This window comes from Saccoglossus kowalevskii, chromosome 22 (genome assembly GCF_978046115.1).
Source record: "Saccoglossus kowalevskii chromosome 22, keSacKowa6.1, whole genome shotgun sequence".
NCBI lineage: Eukaryota > Metazoa > Hemichordata > Enteropneusta > Harrimaniidae > Saccoglossus > Saccoglossus kowalevskii.
Genome location: NC_140662.1, coordinates 22,560,233 through 22,586,240, shown reverse-complemented (window position 1 = coordinate 22,586,240; position 26,008 = coordinate 22,560,233). Strand labels below are relative to the sequence as shown.

General features: G+C 33.9%; 1 long non-coding RNA gene across 1 annotated transcript in view; it reads left to right on the top strand.

The window, feature by feature from the left end:
* Positions 1 to 25,517, top strand: part of LOC144344442 (uncharacterized) — a 65,332-nt gene extending 39,815 nt beyond the window's left edge. The window contains exon 3 of the long non-coding RNA XR_014928287.1: positions 25,461 to 25,517. This is a non-coding gene — a long non-coding RNA (uncharacterized LOC144344442). The remainder of the gene's footprint in view (positions 1 to 25,460) is intronic.
* The last annotated feature ends 491 nt before the right edge of the window (positions 25,518 to 26,008 follow it).

Here is a 26,008-nt window from a genome sequence, read left to right as displayed (position 1 = left end):
TTTGATATTACATATATAGGTACTACATGTGGACCTCTCTCAGATTTGTTCATTTTGTAATGATATCTTTAATTCTCTAAATTTGGTGAATATTTTTGTCATTTTTGGTAAAAAGTGATACTTTCGACTTCTTGTTAAAAACCACAAGTCCAATTGCTTTGATATTACATATATAGGTACTACATGTGGATCTCTCTCAGATTTGTTCATTTTGTAATGATATCTTCAATTCTCTAATTTTGGTGAATATTTTTGTCATTTTTGGTAAAAAGTGATATTTTCAACTTCTTGTTAGAAACCGCAAGTCCAATTGCTTTGATATTACATATATAGGTACTACATGTGGACCACTCTCGAATTTGTTCATTTCATAATGATATCTTTAATTTTCTAATTTTGGTGAATATTTTTGTCATTTTTGGTGAAAAGTGATATTTTCAACTTCTTGTTAAAAACCACAAGTCCAATTGCTTTGATATTACATATATAGGTACTACATGTGGATCTCTCTCAGATTTGTTCATTTTGTAATGATATCTTCAATTCTCTAATTTTGGTGAATATTTTTGTCATTTTTGGTAAAAAGTGATATTTTCAACTTCTTGTTAGAAACCGCAAGTCCAATTGCTTTGATATTACATATATAGGTACTACATGTGGACCACTCTCGAATTTGTTCATTTCATAATGATATCTTTAATTTTCTAATTTTGGTGAATATTTTTGTCATTTTTGGTAAAAAGTGATATTTTCAACTTCTTGTTAGAAACCGCAAGTCCAATTGCTTTGATATTACATATATAGGTACTACATGTGGACCACTCTCGAATTTGTTCATTTCATAATGATATCTTTAATTTTCTAATTTTGGTGAATATTTTTGTCATTTTTGGTAAAAAGTGATATTTTCGACTTCTTGTTAAAAACGACAAGTCCAATTGCTTTGATATTACATATATAGGTACTACATGTGGACCTCTCTCAGATTTGTTCATTTTGTAATGATATCTTTAATTCTCTAATTTTGGTGAATATTTTTGTCATTTTTGGTAAAAAGTGATATTTTCAACTTCTTGTTAGAAACCGCAAGTCCAATTGCTTTGATATTACATATATAGGTACTACATGTGGACCACTCTCGAATTTGTTCATTTCATAATGATATCTTTAATTTTCTAATTTTGGTGAATATTTTTGTCATTTTTGGTAAAAAGTGATATTTTCTTCTTGTTAAAAACCACAATCATTTATGGTCAAAAATGATATTTTTGAATTCTTGTTGAAAACAGCAAGTCCCATTGCATTGATACTATGCATATTGTTCATTTTCTAATGATATCTTCTGTTCTTTAATCGAAATGTGCATTGCTAACAGCGGAGCTATCTCAGCCGAGAGGCTGCTTGTTTTTATTTATTTGGGATTAAACAATTACAGTAACATTAAATGCATTCCTGAATATTGACTTTCAAATATTACAATTGGTCTATATCTGGCAGCTATAATGTGCAATGAAAATAAAATAATTTCATTGAACGTAAATATCTGCGCTGACGTCTCATGAAAGATTTTCGGCTGGTGCTTCAAGCAGAGCAGGATGGCATCGACCTCAGTTAGGCGTTGGTTGTTATGATTACCCTACTGTTGTATTCTCATAATATGTACAGCCATATTTCTAATAAATATTTTTAAATAATTGTGACTTGTCTTACTTGTAGTACATGTACAACGCCAATTGTTTTTGGTAATGCCAGTTTATGTTAGGAAATTATTTCTGGTACATTGATGTCTATAAATTTCATTTGATATTACCATGGTTACTACTGATTACACTTTTGAATCTTGTAACTGAATGAAAAATATGTATGTATGAATGTGATTACTGTTGTTTGGGAAAGTTTACAACCTGGGAAGATAGGAATTTATGTTCAAAATTAACTAAAAAACACCGGTAATAACAAAAGTAAATAAATAAAAATGTGTGAATTGTTGTGGTGGAAAAAAAATTACAGTGTTCAAAGAGGTTTGTGAGAAATAAAATTCATGAGTAACAAGAAAAAAACACAAAAAATATAACTAGATTCATGTTTCTAGCCACAAAATCATCAAAATGGCGACTTATGTTTTGGGTTTTGTCCTTTCTCCATTTGGCTGTTGAACATAAATTCTTAAACATGTTGTGAACTACATAATGGTATACATATGTATGTTCATTTTTTTTTTTTTTCATTTTGATGATCTCTGACTGACTGGTGGCCATTTTATTTCCCAAAACATTTGAACATTTCATAGGCATGCCTTGGATTTCATTAAAAATGGCCGACTAGTAGCCGTGTTATATTATTTTCATGCGTCTTCAACCATATCTCAAATGTATCTTGTTGTTGTTTTTGAAATTGTTACAAAGACAAGATATGAGGGTATACATGAGCATGTTAATTTGTTGTTTTTTATGACCTAAACCAACTAGTGGCCAAAATCTTTGAATATGTCAACCATTTTTCAAGTATGCCTTCGCCAATGTTATTCAAAATTGGTATGAACATCACATGTTTTGATGCATGGTAGTTTGCTTTTTGATTGGACTCAAAATGGCTGACTGGTGTCCATATTGTTTTTACCATTTCCAATACTTAAAATGTATTTGGGGTATAATTCCCAAACCTCTGCTATTTATTTATTTCTCTCACTACTTCGAAGCCAAATTAAAATATTAATGTTAGATAAGATCATAATATAACCAGATTTATTTTATATATTCAAGAGAATAAATAGCCCAGGGGCTCTGTGATTGTTATCATTATTATTCAAGGTAGGCTTAGTATGTTATTTATGACTATGCATTCCTGTTGCTATTGGCATCGACGATGAAAAACAAATAGTTTTTAATGAATCAAAACATTTTTATCTTCTGCCTACAAATTCACTCTTTTCCTGAAATTTGTGATTCAACAAATGTCTTGATATATGTGGTTTTTCACTTTGTGAAAATGGCCAAAATTACCTTTGAAGTTAGATGGTTGTCTCAAATGGACCCCCTAGGTAGTTACTAGATATGATCTTGAAACCCCTCAGGGCTCTGGGATTACCCACTACATACTGCCTACATGCCTACTAGTATATCATGGGAGTCTATCTCAGATGCATCCATCATTCTAAATAATTGCAATGTAAACTTAAATAATTAGTACAAACTAAAATGGAAAGACAAAATTGACTTCAGGCACCCTGTCTCAAATGGGAATAAAAATGACAACCTTGTTAGTTGTAAATTGGAAGGTGTTATTCACCGAATAATAGTACCTATCCTCGGGGGCGGAGCTACGTCACAAGACGTTCCACGTTGCTAAGACGCGCACCACTGTACCATGCATTTCTATGGGCTCTGTGCGCGCTGCTGTGGAACGCCGGTCGAGCCGGTGAAAATTCGAGAAAACAATACAAACTCAACTTTGAAGTAATCCCGAACAATCAAATTTATATATGTTACACACGTAGGGCTAATCTTGTTACACTGTTCAGAGGAGTCTCAACAATCATCCCAAAGTACCGTTTTATGTGAGTTTTGGGCCTTTGTTTTCACTACCGCGGGTTGCCAGGCGGTGAAAATGCCCGGATGTGTGATTGTAATAGGATAGGAATACTACGTTTTATCACATGCATAACTGACGAATCATATCAACACAGTGTGACTTAACTCGGGCATCAAAAACCCATATAACCACAGTGCTACATCACATAATGCCGAACTACTTTCATTGTACGCGTTGTCGCAGGTTGTCCGGAGCTTCTGTGGTTATACACTGTATATGTTACGATAACAGATTACAGATTACAGATTACATTACAGATTGTGGTAACAATGGCTTTTTTTGGCTAGCTCGCTTGTGAACTTTCGCAATTATTATTCAGTTTTTGTTTTAGAAATTGGAGTACATATCACAAACATAGCGTAACAGACACAAGACGTTCGCATGAAGTAGAACATCGTTAGCATGCAATGTATTTGTATTCAGTGTTATTTCAGCAATAAGTTCCAAAGTCAACACTCTTTCATTTCACTATGTCATACTGTGGAAATATGCATATGATGAATATATAATCCCAGGATATTTTCTGCTAGGTTCACGTCAGCAGACACTTGTGATTACCGTTGGATTAGCGTCAATCCTTGCCTGTGGCTCAGATTGATACAATATTTTGGGGTTTGCTGACATCAACCTCAGGGAAGATATCATGGGATTATGTATAAAAATAGCAAATCAGATGATTAGACTTAAATTCAAAATTTGCATTTTGAAACAAAAATGTCATATGGTGGATGAACTTTTACAATAATGTTAATATTTACATAATATGTTCCACTTATATTGTGAGAAGCAATATATTTCAATGAAACTTACATACTGCAAATTACTAAATTTATTTTCGCTATAGGGATAAATCAGTGAAAATAAAATTCAGCGAATGTACCTTTTTTCCTACATTTCACATTCAACTCATCAACAATCTGAAAATAAATTCCATACAAAACACCCAAAAAGTGTTTTCAATGAAAATTAATTCCAGCTAAAATAAAGTATTTTATAGTAGATACTCTAATGCACAGACCTGATAAGGTTTTGGTGAAAATCTGTGCATATCAATTTCCTAATTTGCATAATGATTAGTCTATGTACAGCAATTTTACTGATACCTCAACAACCACTCAGCATATTGCGATGAAACTTGGTACTAGAGATATCGTAATTATTTTATCAGTTTGATCGCTCCATGACTTCATTCACTCCAATTTCCAGAGAACATAATTTTTTTTTTTTCATCTCCATTCATTTAAAAGTACTAGAATTTGTTTTTATGCTGTTAAGAGAACTTGTTTGAAGTTAATGAAAAATGGGAATGACAGTAGCATTACAATTAAAAAATATTTTTATTATCATAATCAGTATTTTTTCCCTACTGTCCAATAACACACTTTGTTGCCCTGTTTTAATACACACTGTGTGTTAGAAATATTTCTAATTGTCTCCTAAATTAAATTCATGACAATCTAGTGTTTAGGGTAGGTAATTTATTAGTCGACAGAAAAATATTGAGACATGTTCATAATGAATCAAGTTAATGCTGGTATATTTTTGTAATTGAACCCTCGTGAACAGTTCCCTTTCAAGCCAGGACTCGTAAAGATGAAACTACTAGTAGAGAAAAAACATTTATTTCACATTGAATATTATGAGGTTATTACGAGAATGCACGGAGGTCGTTGTGAGGGACTTTAGCTGCCTGAATGCGTTTTTTTGCGATATTCTCATAATCTTTACCCTGCTCATAGTTACAATTTTACGAGAGATTACAGCCCGAACTAGCAACGAAGATTGTTTCACACTGTGTGAACTTTTGCTTTCGGTGACAGGATTTGATTTCCATCACGCGCTGATAGTGCTCCTGCATCTAAAGTAAACAAACGAAGGTGTTCGAATGTGACGTATTGGTGATGCACAAATTTCGTACAAGAAAGGCTTTCAAATAACACATTCATAACACTATTTAACACATCTGTACATAGTTTTTGTGATGAGTTAATTCTATTGTTTTCGGTGTCAGATGTATAATGAGTAATTTTAATGCTTCAACATTATCTGCGATCAGATTTCATTTGATCTTCTCGCAGCGAACGTTTTTTTTCTACTTCACTATCATCAGAGGTCTTCATAAAAATGAGTACGTCGATTTAACCTCTGGTGCTGTCCAGAAAATTGCCAAGTATTGATTAATTACAAGGTCTTGTCGTGATTAAGCTGTAATCACAAGAGATTAACTGTTTTAGCCTAAAGACGGCCGTTATTAAACTGCAAGATCACATTGCTCAGCTACGTTATGACAAAGTTTCTGTTACAGCGTGATTGACGTATTGTTGTAGCGCCTTGTCGTTGTGTTTTTTCACATTTTTATATTCTCACTATTTTTGCTAGAATAAATTTTATGACATGTTTATGCAGATAAAAAAACCAACAAATTTGGTCAGTGGTAGAAATTTTGATTTTGTCACTTCATCAACTGTTGGTGCTTGTTGCTTGAAAAGTAATTAAACCATTCTAAGCATCATTGCCTTCTGAAAACGTTCCTATTATCTCAATCATGGTGAACTTAACCATATGTTGTCTGATTCCTTTCATGAACATTGCATACACTACCTACCATATGGTCTTGTGATGACTTCTATTTGAGATTACTATTAGTATTTGTGTGTGTACACCAATTCAGCACTCGACTTGTCATATTTGCTCCCGATGTTTGTTCAGATTGTTTGTGTAAACGCAAAGCCGATATTTAAAATGAATAGGGCAAGTTTTTTTTTTATTTAAAAAAAAGCATATATTAATTTGTTTAGGTTCTACATGTATTAGAATCAACTTTAGTGATTTGTGCGTCACAGCTGTTCCACAGTATTGTTCATATGCAAATTATTTGGTTTAACCATCATATACATGTATTGCCAACAGACTTGTATTCATTCATGCCTATTTAAGTTTCATATTTAATAAAATAAATTTGTATTTTCAAGTATACTATAAAATACTGTATTTTTGATATTTTAAATAGCATCAGGTCGATATAATAATCAGCCAGAGGTCAATATGCTAATTTACATTAATATGCTAAATAGCAGCAGGGTCACTATGGTGATTTACATTATTATGCTAATTAGCAGCAAGGTCAGTATGGTAATTATTACCTCAGGTCAGTATGCTAATTAGCAGCAAGGTCAATATGGTAATTATTACCTCTGGTCAGTATGCTAATTAGCAGCAAGGTCACTATGGAAATTATTACCTCAGGTCAGTATGCTAATTAGCAGCAAGGTCACTATGGTAATTATTACCTCAGGTCAGTATGCTAATTAGCAGCAAGGTCACTATGGTAATTATTACCTCAGGTCAGTATGCTAATTAGCAGCAGGGTCAATACGGTAATTATTACCTCAGGTCAGTATGCTAATTAGCAGCAAGGTCACTATGAAAATTATTACCTCAGGTCAGTATGCTAATTAGCAGCAAGGTCACTATGGTAATTATTACCTCAGGTCAGTATGCTAATTAGCAGCAAGGTCACTATGGTAATTATTACCTCAGGTCAGTATGCTAATTAGCAGCAGGGTCAATATGGTAATTATTACCTCAGGTCAGTATGTTAATTAGCAGCAAGGTCACTATGGTAATGCTAATTTACATCAATATGCTAATCAATACAGTAAATTTACCTAAGATCAATGCGTAAATTTTTATTTAGTAACAGCTGGTTTGATATGTTAATTTACATATTTTTTCTAATTAAAGGGATTAATTTACAACAGGGTTGGCAGGGTTTATATTATGTTCTGACGTTCTTAACCAGAATTTGTTGATTAGTAAGAATTTGCAGTAATGCATGGGTGTCTAAGATCCATCTAGCAATATTTGTTTCAGACCTTTCCCACAGTGCTTTAACATGCTCATTTCATGTTTGGTTTTCTATGATATTTGCACATTACATATTTAGTAAAGATTTTGTAACATTTTCAGTAATAAACATATATTAACTCATCATCTCATATGGATATTGTCTTCTTGATATGTGCTACACAAGCAATATAATTATATCTACTGACATTCTGACTGTACTTCTCACTTCCCATAATGCATTATGTTGACTATCGTTATCCTGTGGTCATTTTCTTTTCTGTCATCATTTTGGTTAAAATGAACATAATTATTATCTTTCTTGATTAATATTATGAAAAAGTAACAATTATGCAGATTTGTTTTTGGAAAGTAACAAAAGTGGTCTTTTGCATTCATAGATTGGGTCATAAACGAATGAAATGGAAACAGTGGACCATTCCACTATTTAAGGGGTATGTGTGTGCAAGTAGGGAGGGTGAGTAGCGTTAACACTTAATAGTAAATTTCCATCCGTAACTTGAATGACAACATGTTATTTTTTACCCTATTATTAAAAAGCATTAACTTGTTATGGCAGATCTCTGCTTTCAAGTCGTGGTTGAAAGTTTCCAGCTCAGTTTATCAACAACAACAAAAGTGAGGTGAATTTCAACTGTGCGTAGTTCAATTATGCCACTCCCTCTACATCGTAATGTTTTGATAAGTCGGGCTGCCATGTACCCTATTACATGGTCCAGTGCGTCTATTGTCACACCTCGCCATCCCACGACTAGTTATTGTACACAAGGTATTGTGTTTTAGTGAGGCTTATGTTGTGAAAATACTCGATAGGGTGGGCCCACTCATCTAAACTGGGTCATTAGGATATATAGAGACCCTATTTGTCAGTGCTGTGCAATTACTTAATGGCTGTGTCACAATTTGGTGACTGCTTTTTGCATTAGTCTTACAAAATTGAGCTTTTAAATGGTGAAATTTGACCTGAGAGGCAAGGCATGGAAACAGGTTATCACTTCTCTAATCTGTGTTTTTTCACTTGTGGTTTTAGATAATGCAAATTTGTTAATAAAAATGGTGTATCGCCATTTTTTTTTTGCATAATGGTCACCTGTTTAAATGAGAACATGTATGATCATGCGTACTCACGTACTCGAATTCAACCATGACCCCGTGCTACAAACGATGCAGTGGTAGTGATTTTCAATCATGCCTGAAATAAAAAAAAAACAACGAAAAAAAAAAAAACGGAAAACTTTGTTATAGCACCTGTCCTGTTAGAACAATGTGGCATATTCTTCGGTATCAGGCGGCGGTGGATTTCTACGGTTGGTTGCATTCACCAGGGCTGTGATTATAAGCTTTTTGGATTAACACCGTCAGCGAACAAGACGGAAAGCATGATCACATTTTTTCCACTCAGTTTTACTTACCAAGACGTATTGATTCAACCAATCAATTTAATTCTTTGCTATTTTTATCACAATAAAAATTTTCCAGTGTGTAAAAATTCCCTACTGTGCTTACATGTCTGTGACATATTTATTTCTTGCCAAATTGTTGATTAGCATTTTTCGCATTCAATTTAAATTTCTTATTAATTTTGGACAAAATGGACTTCATTTTCCATTGACTACAGGTTTGCTTGCTGCATTACATGATTGTGTATATATTTTGCAGATCACCATGAATTGAAATAACATCTCTTAAACCGTTGGTGACATGAGAGAGAGAGTGGCTGATTATTGCTTTACCTTTAGGTCATTATTCAAGAATATTTGTTGACAAGAAAAACAAATAGTTTGACGAGTTTGGAGTCGAAAAAACACAGATTTGTGTTTTTAATAAAGTGTTACCTTGGAAACTACATAACTATTTACTTCCCAACATTGAGTTGCATAATTAGTGTCTATTCATGTTTCATTCCAGTGCATCATTGGTGATGTCGGTCTCTTTAGCTTATATGTAAAGACACGCGCTCGCAACTACAGATTTGCATAATCTGTATCTCGAAAATTTGTTGCATTAATTTGTGTAGTTTGTAACATGTTTTGCAATTCAAATATAATCATTATATTCTGCGGCAACACTACGAAACTTTATTCAGAATTAGCGAATGTCTGCGTCATGCTGACATTGAAGACTGTCATTGCATTGTGGGTAGAAAATTGTTATCACATGTATGAAAATTATTACACTTGCGCTAGGTGCTTCTTACCATTTTATTCATGTCCAAATACTGTAAATATATTAATTATTAATTATTCACTATTTTTCTATTTTTACTGATAAGTTAAATCCGCTAAATTAAATTTATGTGAACATGTAAAATAAGAATAAAACTCATGTTCTTGTCAAATTCGTGAAATTAAAACCCAGTGAATACTGTGGAATACTTTATTTTCGCTGGAATTAATTTTCGCTGAAAAGGCTTTTTGGGCATTTTGTATAGAATTTATTTTCACTGATTTTTGACGAGTTTAATGTGAAATATAGGAAAAAAAGTATATTCGCTGGATTTTATTTTCACGGAATCATCCTTTCAGCGAAAATAGCGAAAATAAATTCCAAGCGAAAATAAAGTATTTTACAGTATGCTGAAAACATCAAAATAGTGAGATTAAATGTAAGTGAAAATAAAGGGTTTTACAGTACGTGTACGTGAATTTAAATAATCAGTTCTCCTCAATAGTTAGTTAATTGTTTTAAAATGTTGTCGCCTCAGTTACAATATTTGCAATCCTGTGTTTGGTTTCCATAGCAACAAAACAAACTAAATTGTTGTAGTAATCTAGTGAGAAAAACCTCTTTGAATTCAATTTTAGGGAAAAGTATAAGGTTTCTTGTGGTAACAACGTTTATAACTCAAAGCTTACTTCATATTCGAAGCACAATTTTTAAGGACTACTCAATTATAACTATATGTCAAGTTCATTAAAATCAATTCAAATTCAATGACATTTTGCCAGTTTGCGAATTTACTAAGTTCAATTGCATTTGCGAAATCCAATATGCACTTAGAATAGTTTATCTCGCATGGCTCTCACATCACTGTTGTGGATTTTTTTTCTTCTCAGTTTTGAGTGATGATGCCTAATCCAGACTTAGACGCTTCCGTCACTATATATTATCAAACCAATCACTTAAGTGAAATTTACACTTTCCGAGTTGTCGGTTATGCGATTTGCGTTTTTATCCGCTTATTAGAAAGAGCTCAAAAGATTTGCCAATGAACTTGACAATTGTTGATCCGAAAAAAAATGTTTGTTATGAGAAGACATTTCATCATCATGACATTGACTTTAATTTAAAGAGGTAGGGTCGTCACCTGCGCACGCACAGAAATTGAGTCCCAAGCGACGATAACAACACGCGCTAATAATGCAAAGGCTCATGGGTAGATGCTTGTTTGTAAACAATGACACGCTATGGCCATCTGACGCATGCGCAGGTGACAACGCCCCGCTTTAAGTTTATCTTAATGATTCTGTTGTCTCAACATTTTTGTTTTACAGTTTTTAAGTGAGCCCATGCTAATTTGCATTGAATTATGAAAGAGAGGCTCATGCTAATTTGCATTGAATTATGAAAGTGAGGCTCATGCTAATTTGCATTGGATTATGAAAGAGAGGCTCATGCTAATTTGTTTTATAAGGTTACCAAAGATCAGTCGGTAAATTGGTCCAAACTTTGCCAAATATTACAGAAAAAATAAACCAAACTGGCACCAAAATTTTGGCAAGAAAAACTATACACATGTAGCATTGAAAGGGTTGCTATTCGTTGTTTATTGAGCAATTCAATCAAAAAGCACATTTTTAATGCCCTTCATAATTTTACATTATCTCAGATTTATGCATAATGTAATGATCTAACTGATGTGATATGGAAATGATGTAGATGGATGAATGGATGACTATAGTTCACAACGTCAACTTTGCTGACTCCTCTTGTTACTCCTGTGTAATCCTTTATTTCTCTGAGATTCATTGAAATTTTAAACAAAATTTTGCAAATTTTTGATTAGAATCTGTAATCAATGTCAAATTTGGTCTCTTTTGGTCCAAAATTAACTTTGATATAGAGAGAAAATTACAGAAAGTTGAAAAAATAATGTATTTTGCCAGTATGTGTATTCAATGGCACAGAAGCCAAAGGAAAACACGTTATTTTAAGGTTTTGTATAAAAAATATGTTCTGTGATATATCCTGGAGACAAACTTTTTTCAATTGATCTGCCGAATCACCCACGCAGGTCAGTATTACTACTTTCAAACGAGTATGCCGTTCTTTAGTAACATTAGCCGTATTCGGCCATATTACCTGACTCTGATCTAATCAACTGTCGTTATGATACGCGATGGTGATCTTGTTCAAGGTTGAATTCCAAATTTGATTTTGGATGCAGGGAAATCTTATAGCAGCTACTTCTGGTAAAATTTCATGAATGTTAATACAGACTGGGAGATCATTTCTAGCAAAGCTGAAACATTACCAGGCAAATGTCAAGTAAGCGATATAACAAATCTCAATGGGGAGAAGCTAGGATTATTAACTCCAGGCTTTTTACTTCCATGGAAGTCCCCATACATCAAGAAAATATAATTCATCGCTAGTTTTGATCTTGAAAATTAATGGTGAGGGAGATGTCTAGGCATCTATTCCCCAAAACAATGACATGGTTGAGTCACGACAATCAGAAAAACCTTACAATTTTTTGTTCATTGAGTTAGATGACTAATCAAATCATAGCTGCTAAAAATTTAAGATTCTTCTCTGAGTTGGGGGAAAAAATAGGTGAATTGGTTGAGTAGCCAATGAGACCTAAAGACTTCCCGGTGAAATCAACCTCCATACGCAGACAAAATTTAAACTGTTTTACACACACAGTGTGAAGTTTCTAAGGAAATGGGGGGACTTGAAACTTGTCTATGGAAACTCCCATCATGCGTCTAATTTTAGCAATTTTTTTTTGCAAGTCTATATTAAGCATGGCAAAAATTTTTCCAGTATTACACTCTTTTTGGTCATAGAGGGTGTACTTTACTATGCAGTTGAAAAGCCAAATAAAAAGGGTTTATGATTTTTTTTTCTCTAATCATATTTTTAGTGGTTCTGATTTTTAAATTTCTGGAATTTGTATTTTTGTGCTGAAGTTTGGAATGACCATGCATCATTTCCAGTTATGGTTGTTTTACTTTTTTGTCTTCTACGTGCTATGAATTGTGATTATTCACAGTGATAGTATTGGAACAGTCTTGCAAAAAATATGGGTATTGCAGATTTCATAAATTGTTTGAAATATTATCCCAGGAGGAGGTTACCGTAACACCTAAACAGCTGTTGTTATTTAATTGGGGTAATGGCAACAAATGGAAGAGCTATGCTGAGCTGAAGCCACAGACGAGTATTGCGCAAATCACTGTTGTGAGATCTACCAGTGGGGTACACAAAACAAAATAGAAGATCCATGTTCTTGGTCTAGTGCAATTTATGCAGGGTACTGCCATCAAATGGAAAAGCCATGTTCTGGTGTACTTTGCAGAATTACTGTATTGTAGTCCACGGCTTTCTTTTAAAAGCTTTGAATTCTTTTCAGTTGAATATAAGAAGACCTGGACAGTGAAATAGAAAGCTTGTCCATTACAATATCAGTGGGATTTTTTAGTTCCTATTTTCTCAAAAGGTTTTTCAAAAACAGTTTTTTCATTCATGATACTAAAAGTAATGTTTTGTCGCTGCAGCTATGTACTTAATTCATTGGACGAGGGATTATTAGTTACTAGTATTTCACGGTTTATATTCTTGGAAATAAGATTAAATGGTCAGAAGATGTATATGTTTGTAATGAACATGACATTGACACCGATTGCATTTTAAAAATATTAAAATATAGCTGTATGTATATTACCACACTCAGTCACAAAATAATTTATTCGTCCATGTATATACATTGTACCTGTACTATATAATTGTCTCGCCACACATATTTATAACGCTGTGAATAAATGTGTCAGAAAAAAAAAAAAACGCTTTGAATCAGGTGTATGGTATTTGGGTATATAAATTGCACAAAATTAAAAAGGATGTTTCTCAGATTGTCCAATTTTGCTGAAAAACTTCTCCTCACTGAGAAAATTAAAAATGACCGAGTGGTGGCCATTTTATTTTTATTTTTGGTTTGTCAGTATTTATGTCTTAGGCATACACAAATGCGATTTCACAATTTTTCAAAAATTTTTTGGAAGCAATTAGGAATAATATGTTTCATCAATAGAATATGTTGGATTTTGTGACTGGTTTCAATATGGCCGTTTGATGGCCACTGAAACGGCTGATGACCGTTTTCTTGTATGTATTCCTATACCCATTACATGTAGTATATCTTGTTTCAAACTTAACAAATTTGCCTTGTGGGAAACATGCATATTATTCGGGAAAATAAGTAACAGGGAATATTTGAATGATAATGACTTTTTTTCCTTCTTGACAAGAAAAGCACGGGTGCCAATTTTCAGTTACAGTGTTTGTAGGGGTAATTTGAGTTGCAAGCTATTACATGCGGACATCTGTGCCGATTTTGACATCTTGAATTTATCATACAATTTGTCAACATGTTAATCGATTGTGCCGAGTGACTGTTCACACACTTAGAAATACTGAAAACACACTTCATCAAAAGAAACTTGGTACTCCTGAGAGAGCTTCAAGCACAAATATTACAGGTACAAAGGTCGCTAGGAGCCAGTCGGTTGCTAGGCGATTACATCTGCAGATTCAAAGCCGCATCAACCAATGTGACTTCGCTTTCAACCTCATTTGAGGTGAGGATCAGAAAGTAAAATGCCACTAAGATTTTGATTTGGTTTTCAAAGTATGCTAACAAAATGGAATGATTCCCAGAGGATGATTGTCTATACTTATTTTTTTTTTCTGCTTTTCATGATGAGAATTTTTTAGTTCAACCCATCGACAAAACCATCCTTACAATTTTTATGAAGGACACGAAAAATATATAATTTTTAGCTCCGCTGTCGACTTTGTCGAGCGGAGCTTATCATATGAGTGATTGTCCGGCGTCGTCGTCCGGCGGTGTCCGGCGTTCGTGTCAATGTTTTACTTTTTCGACTTCTTCTTGTAAACTACAAGCCTGAATGCTTTGATACTTGGTGTATATGTACCTTGGGTAGACCTCTCTCAGATTTGTTCATTTCATGATGATATCTTCAATTCTCTAATTTTGGTGAATATTTTTGTCATTTTTGGTAAAAAGTGATATTTTCGACTTCTTGTTAAAAACGACAAGCCCAATTGCTTTGGTATTACATATATAGGTACTACATGTGGACCACTCTCAAATTTGTTCATTCCATGAAGATATCTTCAATTCTCTAATTTTGATGAATATTTTTGTCATTTTTGGTAAAAATTGATATTTTCTTCTTGTTAAAAACCACAATCATTTATGGTTAAAAATTATATTTTTGAATTCTTGTTGAAAACAGCAAGTCCCATTGCTTTGATACTATACATATTGTTCATTTTCTAATGATATTTCTGTTCTTTAATTGAAATGTGCATTGCTAACAGCGGAGCTATCTCAGCCGATTTTCAGTTTGTGGAATTATCTCAGTGCAAGTATAAATCACATTCAAACTTTTATAGAATGTACACATTCAGTTGTTTCAGTACCAGATTCCTGATGGCTGACTGGCCATTTTAGTTGAAAAAATGCAGAAAAATCATGTTACAATTAAGTATGATCCTTTTTGACTCCCATGTGCGAAGCACAAAATGGGAGTCTTTGCAGTTAGTGTGTCTGTATGTGTGTGTGTATGTGTGTATGTGTGTATGTGTGTGTGTGTGTGTGTATGTGTGTCCGACTGTTCCACTGCTATCTCAAGAACCATACATCGGTTTTTGATGAAACTTGGTGCATAGATGCTCTGGGCCAATGCGCAGATTTGATTAGATTTTGGTAAAAATCCATGCTCGTTAATTACCTAATTTGCATGATAATTAGCTAATTTTTAGCTGTTCTATGACTGTTCCACTGATATCTAAAGAACCACTCATTGGATTTTGATGAAACTTGGTACATAGATGCTCTGAACATATGCGCAGATTTGATTAATTTTTGGTAAAAATCCGTGCATATTAATTACCTAATTTGCATGATAATTAGCTATTTTTTAGTGGTTCCATGACTGTTCCACTGATATCTAAACAACCACTCATTGGATTTTGATGAAACTTGGTACATAGATGCTCTGAACTAATGCTAGGTTTTGATTAGTTTTTGGTAATAATCCGTGGATACTAATTACCTAATTTGCATAATGATTAGTCAATTTTCGGTTTTTCCACTGATATCTCAAGTACTAATCATCACATTTCAATGAAACTTACATAGATGTCATACGACACTGCACAGACCTGATAGTTTTTATGGTAATATCAGTACATATTAATTACCTAATTTGCATAATTAATTAATTTTCAGCATTTGATATAAGTAGTTAGCATTACATTTCAATGAAACTTGGTACTTACATACTCAAGGACTATGCAGAGATTGATTGTTTTCGATAAATATTTGTGCATATTAATCACCTAATTTGCACAATTAGTTAATTTTCAGCTTTTCCACGGGTATCTCAAGTACTAATCATCGCATTTCAATGAAACTTGGTACATAGATACTTTAGGACTATGCAGAGACCTGATTAGTTTTAGGGTAAATAATTGTGCATATTAATTACCTAATTTGCATAATTAATTTTCAGCTTTTCTACTGATATCTAAAGTACTAATCATCACATTTCAATGAATCTAGAATTATGCAGACCCAATTAGTTTCCGGTAAATATTTGTGCATATTAATCACTAATTTGCATAATTAACCAACTTTCACACTGATATCTCAGGTACTATACATCACATATCAATGAATGTACATGGATGCTGTAGGACAATAGACAGACCTGAATAATTGTGGGTTAAAATCTGTACATATTAATTACCTAATTTGCATAATTAACCAATTTTAAGCTTTCACACTGATATCTAAAGTACCGTAAAAACTCCAAAATTTCGACTGGTTTTAAATAATTGGTGTTAGATATGTGACGTGTTTTTAGAGTCAAAATTAAGGTGCATTTTCGAGCGGTCGAATTTTTCAGAATAGAAATCAGCAAATGAAAAAATGGGGATGATAGACAGTGTGCTTCATTAGTTTTTAAAAAATGCAATGTCCGTCAATTGACGTAAACTTCCTCATGTTTCATGGTAAAAGCAAAGGTCGTGGCCGAGTTGTAACTCAAAATCTAAACAAAGTCATCAATCAGTGAGTATTATGACAAGCAAAACAAAACATCAAGACGCGGAGAAGAGGTCAGCACAAAACTAATAGGTCAAAAGACAAAGCTGTCTCGCACTACCTAGAAAAACTTGCGAATGTTCGAAGTACAGGTACCCATTGGACAAAAGATGCATGGAAGTTTAGCAAACTATCTCCCCGACCCAGTGCAATGTATCCGGTTAGAATCAAAGCTCACGTGTCCCTTATTTGAGGGACCAAATTCTGCCGTAAATTCGCCCTTGGATTAAAAAATAAAATGGGATTTAAGAAAATAAAATGGGACTTTTAAGGTGTATTTTGGCGTCATTTTTCGGACATTTCAATTAATCCTGCCGGCTAAAATAGAGTCTAAGTTTTACCGTAGTCATTGACGTTTGTCTATTCAAGAGTACACGTGTATGATTTTTATCGTGACTAGCGTGAGCGGGTAAGCTTCCTTTCGAGAATGAGCTGTTATCACTGTGAACAATGTTAAATTATTCTTTAAATAAGCTACGGTAATTTGAACACGTTGGCATCATCCAGCTTTTTGATTGGTTAATTAGCGATTTGACCTATTTGACCTAAGAGAACATGGCGGATATCCTACAGCATCAAACGTTTATACGAGACCAGAATCATTCGCTTACGATGAAACTAAGTTGACTTTTATTTGTATTTCATAACCATTCAACAAATTTATTTTGTGTACATTATTATAATCACTACTGAGTACAGTAATAATCAACAATTTAGAAACGCAGCATGCCGAGATTTTTGTGTTCGTTTTTATTTGAAACTTCGTTTATTTAGAATATATTTTCGTTACCAATAAAATAAAAATCTCTCAGTCAATCAGAAACCCGGATTCATGCCTTCGAGGAAGGTCCCGTTTGAACGCTCACATCGTTTTTTTTTTCGTTTGGGGGAAAACTAAAACTGGTCGAAATTTTCGAATAAGAATGAGTCGGCAATTTTTAGTGGAGTCGAAAATTTTGAGGTAAATAAAACACCGAAACCCGGCAAATAAATAGGCGTCCAAATTTTTAGAGGGGTCGAAATTTTGGAGTTTTCACGGTACTAATTATTCCATTTCAATGAAACTTAGTACAAAGATTCTCTAGGACAATGTACAAACCTAATTAGTTTGGGTTAAAAATCTGTTCATATTAATTCCCTAATAAGCATAATAATTCATAATTTTTTGGTTCTAATCACATTTCAATTAAACTTGGAGACATAGATTTTCTGTTACATTGCGCAGACCTCATTAGTTTTACACTCAAATCTGGTCATATTAATTTTCTGATTTGCATAATTAGTTTTCAGCTAAGTAATTTCGAATTATATTTAATGTGTCTCCAATACTCTCAGCACATGGGAGTTCTTTCTAAGCTTTCTTTGATTTATGATTTATTTTTATTGTGACCCCACTGAAATATTTGGCTATTTTCTATTCAAAGATGTTTACAGTATGTTGGAAAGAGTATCATGGACTGAAATGAAAAAAAAAATATATTCATTTTGGCAAAAAAAAGTTAAATGAACGAACAATATATTTTTTTAAATAATGAAAACATGACATATCAAATGAATATGAATATGAAAATACTTATATAAACATGAGGCTGTTATGAGGTTATTAATGCAGTGGAGATGCGATGGAAGGTGTATTAGTTATATCCCTAAAATTAAAATGTATAAAAAAAACTATAATTGTTATATTCTGGTGTTTTTAAACACATGTGTGAATAGTTGTCACTTAGGCTGTCACTCGTATTAATAACAAACGTGGGTGATGTGGCCAATATTAGTTTTCAGTCGATCAAGCAGATTATTTGCTTAATACCTTTGTCAGAATAATGAATACACCACGTCTGCCCCAAATACATAATAAAGAAGACAAAAAAACTCCACTGCCATGCAAGGTGAACTTGTCTGATGCAAGTATGGCTGTGAATATTAATGTCCTCGCAAAAGCGTAGGTACTTTAAATTACATTTACCAGCATTCACGGTTGTCGAAACATGTTCATGCTTGAGTGACAGGTACTTGCTTTTCGTCATTACAGTACGTCTGTCCTAATACCAAGATTTTTATTCCAAGGAAATTGTATTTTGTTGTTGTTTCTACATTAAATCGGAATTGCTCTCAACTCTGGCGGGGAAAATACTGTCTGTAAAATTCTGTTCCAAAAAAAATCATGATTTTTTTTTCTGTGTGCGTGTGTTTTATCACTATCATAGCTTATTTAATGGTTCTAGTACAATGCTCTGCTCCAAGCATGACTTATTCGCTTTGATGATTTGCGTCTGTATTTTTGTTATTTTAATCCTACCAGTAAAAAATTAAACTTTTAAAACTCGCAGAACACGTATTCTTTTCAAATCTCCTTGTTCGTATTCATATTACTTTTGATGATTACTTTGCCAGGATTACAATTTGGTTTGAAATGAACACTGAAAACAAAGAAAAATCACAAAAAAAATTACATGAAAAAGAATGGTTATTGTCAGCTGACATCATGCTATAAAAGTAGATGGAATACATTGTATATACACTTTGTATTATTGATACAACGATGATATACATAGCATTGTTCTGTTTCCATTTTGTTGTATAGTATTGTTTCAAAATAATCTGCTTGAAAAACAAAAACTGTAAAATTTTGTTTTAGAGGGTTTAACACAGTGAATGATGCCACACATCAGAGAGATTGTGTGTTTAATCCATTCTGTTGCTTACCTAGGCTTTATATCAACTAAGAGTACATGGCCTTATAATATTAGGAAAATAGCATCCTATCAAATAGAGAATAACAAATGTAGTATTTCTGTTTTCATTGCATTTTATAATGCATTTTATGACAACAAGAATTAGATTTTCTGTGAAATTATTGCTCATGTAAGCCTCTTGAGAGCTTGAGCTTGGCTGCCATATCTGTGATTGGACTCTTGGCCTGTTGATGGGAAAAATGAGATTATTTGATGATGTGAGCACGAGTTTTGATGATGTGAGCACGAGTTTTGATGATGTGAGCACGAGTTTTGATGATGTGAGCACGAGTTTTGATGATGTAAGCACAAGTTTTGATGATGTGAGCACAAGTTTTGATGATGTGAGAACAAGTTTTGATGATGTGAGAACAAGTTTTGATGTGAGCACAAGTTTTGATGATGTGAGCACAAGTTTTGATAATGTGAACACAAGTTTTGATGATGTAAGCACAAGTTTTGATGATGTGAGCACAAGTTTTGATGATGTGAGCACAAGTTTTGATAATGTGAACACAAGTTTTGATGATGTGAGCACAAGTTTTGATGATGTAAGCACAAGTTTTGATAATGTGAACACAAGTTTTGATGATGTGAGCACAAGTTTTGATGATGTGAGCACAAGTTTTGATGATGTGAGCACGAGTTTTGATGATGTGAGCACGAGTTTTGATGATGTGAGCACAAGTTTTGATGATGTGAGCACAAGTTTTGATGATGTGAGCACAAGTTTTGATGATGTGAGCACAAGTTTTGATGATGTGAGCACAAGTTTTGATAATGTGAACACAAGTTTTGATGATGTGAGCACAAGTTTTGATGATGTGAGCACAAGTTTTGATGATGTGAGCACGAGTTTTGATGATGTGAGCACGAGTTTTGATGATGTGAGCACAAGTTTTGATGATGTGAGCACAAGTTTTGATGATGTGAGCACAAGTTTTGATGATGTGAGCACAAGTTTTGATGATGTGAGCACAAGTTTTGATGATGTGAGCACAAGTTTTGATGATGTGAGCACAAGTTTTGATGATGTGAGCACGAGTTTTGATGATGTAAGCACAAGTTTTGATGATGTGAGCACAAGTTTTGATGATGTGAGCACAAGTTTTGATGATGTGAGCACAAGTTTTGATAATGTGAACACAAGTTTTGATGATGTAAGCACAAGTTTTGATGATGTGAGCACAAGTTTTGATGATGTGAGCACAAGTTTTGATGATGTGAGCACAAGTTTTGATGATGTGAGCACAAGTTTTGATGATGTGAGCACAAGTTTTGATGATGTGAGCACAAGTTTTGATGATGTGAGCACAAGTTTTGATGATGTGAGCACAAGTTTTGATGATGTGAGCACAAGTTTTGATGATGTGAGCACAAGTTTTGATGATGTAAGCACAAGTTTTGATAATGTGAGCACAAGTTTTGATGATGTGAGCACAAGTTTTGATGATGTGAGCACAAGTTTTGATGATGTGAGCACAAGTTTTGATGATGTGAGCACAAGTTTTGATGATGTAAGCACAAGTTTTGATGATGTGAGCACGAGTTTTGATGATGTAAGCACAAGTTTTGATGATGTGAGCACAAGTTTTGATGATGTGAGCACAAGTTTTGATGATGTGAGCACAAGTTTTGACGATGTGAGCACAAGTTTTGATGATGTGAGCACAAGTTTTGATGATGTGAGCACGAGTTTTGATGATGTAAGCACAAGTTTTGATGATGTGAGCACAAGTTTTGATGATGTGAGCACAAGTTTTGATGATGTGAGCACAAGTTTTGATGATGTGAGCACAAGTTTTGATAATGTGAACACAAGTTTTGATGATGTGAGCACGAGTTTTGATGATGTGAGCACGAGTTTTGATGATGTGAGCACGAGTTTTGATGATGTGAGCACGAGTTTTGATGATGTGAGCACAAGTTTTGATGATGTGAGCACAAGTTTTGATGATGTGAGCACAAGTTTTGATGATGTGAGCACGAGTTTTGATGATGTGAGCACGAGTTTTGATGATGTGAGCACAAGTTTTGATGATGTGAGCACAAGTTTTGATGATGTGAGCACAAGTTTTGATGATGTGAGCACAAGTTTTGATGATGTGAGCACAAGTTTTGATAATGTGAACACAAGTTTTGATGATGTGAGCACAAGTTTTGATGATGTGAGCACAAGTTTTGATGATGTGAGCACGAGTTTTGATGATGTGAGCACGAGTTTTGATGATGTGAGCACAAGTTTTGATGATGTGAGCACAAGTTTTGATGATGTGAGCACAAGTTTTGATGATGTGAGCACAAGTTTTGATGATGTGAGCACAAGTTTTGATAATGTGAGCACAAGTTTTGATGATGTGAGCACAAGTTTTGATGATGTGAGCACAAGTTTTGATGATGTGAGCACAAGTTTTGATGATGTGAGCACAAGTTTTGATGATGTGAGCACAAGTTTTGATGATGTGAGCACAAGTTTTGATGATGTAAGCACAAGTTTTGATAATGTGAGCACAAGTTTTGATGATGTGAGCACAAGTTTTGATGATGTGAGCACAAGTTTTGATGATGTGAGCACAAGTTTTGATGATGTGAGCACAAGTTTTGATGATGTAAGCACAAGTTTTGATGATGTGAGCACGAGTTTTGATGATGTAAGCACAAGTTTTGATGATGTGAGCACAAGTTTTGATGATGTGAGCACAAGTTTTGATGATGTGAGCACAAGTTTTGACGATGTGAGCACAAGTTTTGATGATGTGAGCACAAGTTTTGATGATGTGAGCACGAGTTTTGATGATGTAAGCACAAGTTTTGATGATGTGAGCACAAGTTTTGATGATGTGAGCACAAGTTTTGATGATGTGAGCACAAGTTTTGATGATGTGAGCACAAGTTTTGATAATGTGAACACAAGTTTTGATGATGTGAGCACGAGTTTTGATGATGTGAGCACGAGTTTTGATGATGTGAGCACGAGTTTTGATGATGTGAGCACGAGTTTTGATGATGTGAGCACAAGTTTTGATGATGTGAGCACAAGTTTTGATGATGTGAGCACAAGTTTTGATGATGTGAGCACGAGTTTTGATGATGTGAGCACGAGTTTTGATGATGTGAGCACAAGTTTTGATGATGTGAGCACAAGTTTTGATGATGTGAGCACAAGTTTTGATGATGTGAGCACAAGTTTTGATGATGTGAGCACAAGTTTTGATAATGTGAACACAAGTTTTGATGATGTGAGCACAAGTTTTGATGATGTGAGCACAAGTTTTGATGATGTGAGCACGAGTTTTGATGATGTGAGCACGAGTTTTGATGATGTGAGCACAAGTTTTGATGATGTGAGCACAAGTTTTGATGATGTGAGCACAAGTTTTGATGATGTGAGCACAAGTTTTGATGATGTGAGCACAAGTTTTGATAATGTGAACACAAGTTTTGATGATGTGAGCACAAGTTTTGATGATGTGAGCACAAGTTTTGATGATGTGAGCACGAGTTTTGATGATGTGAGCACGAGTTTTGATGATGTGAGCACAAGTTTTGATGATGTGAGCACAAGTTTTGATGATGTGAGCACAAGTTTTGATGATGTGAGCACAAGTTTTGATGATGTGAGCACAAGTTTTGATAATGTGAACACAAGTTTTGATGATGTGAGCACAAGTTTTGATGATGTGAGCACAAGTTTTGATGATGTGAGCACGAGTTTTGATGATGTGAGCACGAGTTTTGATGATGTGAGCACAAGTTTTGATGATGTGAGCACAAGTTTTGATGATGTGAGCACAAGTTTTGATGATGTGAGCACAAGTTTTGATGATGTGAGCACAAGTTTTGATGATGTGAGCACAAGTTTTGATGATGTGAGCACAAGTTTTGATGATGTGAGCACGAGTTTTGATGATGTAAGCACAAGTTTTGATGATGTGAGCACAAGTTTTGATGATGTGAGCACAAGTTTTGATGATGTGAGCACAAGTTTTGATAATGTGAACACAAGTTTTGATGATGTAAGCACAAGTTTTGATGATGTGAGCACAAGTTTTGATGATGTGAGCACAAGTTTTGATAATGTGAACACAAGTTTTGATGATGTGAGCACAAGTTTTGATGATGTGAGCACAAGTTTTGATGATGTGAGAACAAGTTTTGATGTGAGCACAAGTTTTGATGATGTGAGCACAAGTTTTGATGATGTGAGCACAAGTTTTGATGATGTGAGCACAAGTTTTGATGATGTGAGCACAGGTTTTGATGATGTGAGCACAAGTTTTGATGATGTAAACATTAATTTGATGATCTAAGCACAGTTTGCATACAGTTTTATGTGTTCCTGGTTTAGCGATATATAACTTTTGTCACCAACTTTTGCATAATTAGACTGCAGTATTTATTGAGTTGTGGTAAAATACTGGATAAAAATGCTGATGGTGAAAATTATTGTCAATTGTGATCTTTTAAGAAATTTTAACTTTTTCTCCACCAGAAAAAGTTAACCTTAATTTTGAAGCCAACAGACACAATTTGATTAAATTTTTAGTTTTTACTAAAAAAATATGGCTATTTTTGTCTCAGTTTTCAGAAGAAAAATACAGACTACCGGTATAAACAGGACTATTTTGTGTATTTGTGATGAAAAGAGGGAACTGGTGGTACAAAATGAATTCTGGGGTAGGAGAGAGGGGGAGGGACCGGATCAAGCTGCTCACCAACCTGCAAAAGTCTGACTGTCAACCTTCTTGGCTGATCAACTTATTGCTTGGGGTTGTGAAGTTCTGAGATCAGAAAGATCACCTTAATTTATGTTAGGAGTTGTCGGTTCAGTTCACAATTCTCGTTTTAATTTTGATAAATGACGATTCATCAAACATGTCATGGTAGTTTGAAGCGTCTCAGTCGATGAGTCATGTTTGATATGGTTCCTGTGTGTCAAATAGATTGTTTGTTCATAATAAATTTTAAACATGCGACAATTGTGTCACTTTAAATTACTTCTTCATCAAATTTGTGCCCATGGATACGCAATGCTTTTACTACCATTGTCAAATTGTGTTACATTCTACAAAAAAAGTCCCGCTTGAAAGCTGATTTTTCAAATAGAATATTAAAAGTAGAATATCATACAAAATATTAGATTTAAGCCTATGAGCAATACAACAATTTTCAAATATTTGTTACACTATTTTGTCAGAAACAAAACCTGGCTGATTCAAAAAATCTGTGAAATCAGATCCATCTATGAATATAATTTTTTTGTGACTAAATCATAAATTTATTAAAAAGCTATTAGAATTTGATATGCTGTATTTGGTATCTTATTTGTAAGAGTGTATTTAAGCCAAAGGATATTATTTGTAAATTATTCCGCATATCCATGGTGATTTAGGTTTAGCATATTAGACGATGTCGTTGTCCTCATTGTTGTCCATATTGTTAACTTTTTTATGTGGGAACAATAACTTCGACAACTTTTAAGTCAGTTTTAATTTTATTTCAATTTAGATAGACATTATGTTTAATATGGGTGGAGAGAGACCAGTAGGGAGTTTTCACCCCTTTCCGTAATGGTGTGTTTGATTCCCATCATGCATTGCTAACACAATAGCAGAGATTTGTCATGTATTGCATGCAAATCACTGGGGCAGAATAGACCCCCAAGATTTTAATATTCCGTGGCCAAACTGGCGAGATACAATGTAATATCAATTTGTGTTATCATAGTTTCTATGGGGATAGTAAATGCCTTGACTTTCATGTGATACAAGTGTGCAGTGCATGCTGGGATCAATGCGTTTTACCTGCATTCATGTGTATTAAACCATTGAATGATTTTTAGTATAAAAATAATATAATGAAAAGTTAATATTAACTGTTTATACATTTTTCGTTATTTTGTCTTACAGACTAATTAAGAAAATATTAATTAAAGCAACTGTTCACACTGCTGGAAAAAACAGAAATTGAAGCTCAAGAGATAGGTAAGTAGTAAATGCATTTTTGTTATGATGTACCTGATTGGTTGTTATCTATACATGACCCCACATTGACCTGGTTTTATTCTATATATTCAAATTCTATAGAAATTCTAAAATGAACTACAGAAATCCACTTCATTTTAAAATTTGGATGTAGTCTAAAGATCTTGTTTGTATGTCTGCATGTGTGAATCTATGTTCAGATGTTTGTCTCATGTTGGTTCTCGTACATAGGTACAGGGATAAGACATTAAGATTCTATTTGATTCAGATGTCAACCTGTCATGTTATCATTTTGTGGGTATAAACATCACTCATAGTGTGTTACTGATGCAGACCATATTGCTTTTGCCCCAAAATGGCAGACTGGTGGCCATTTTTATTTTAATTTGTATTTGTGTGTTTATACTCCTTATCAATTTGTCCATTACATATTTTATTCCAAAAAAGTGTAGTAGCCACACACATGCATCAAT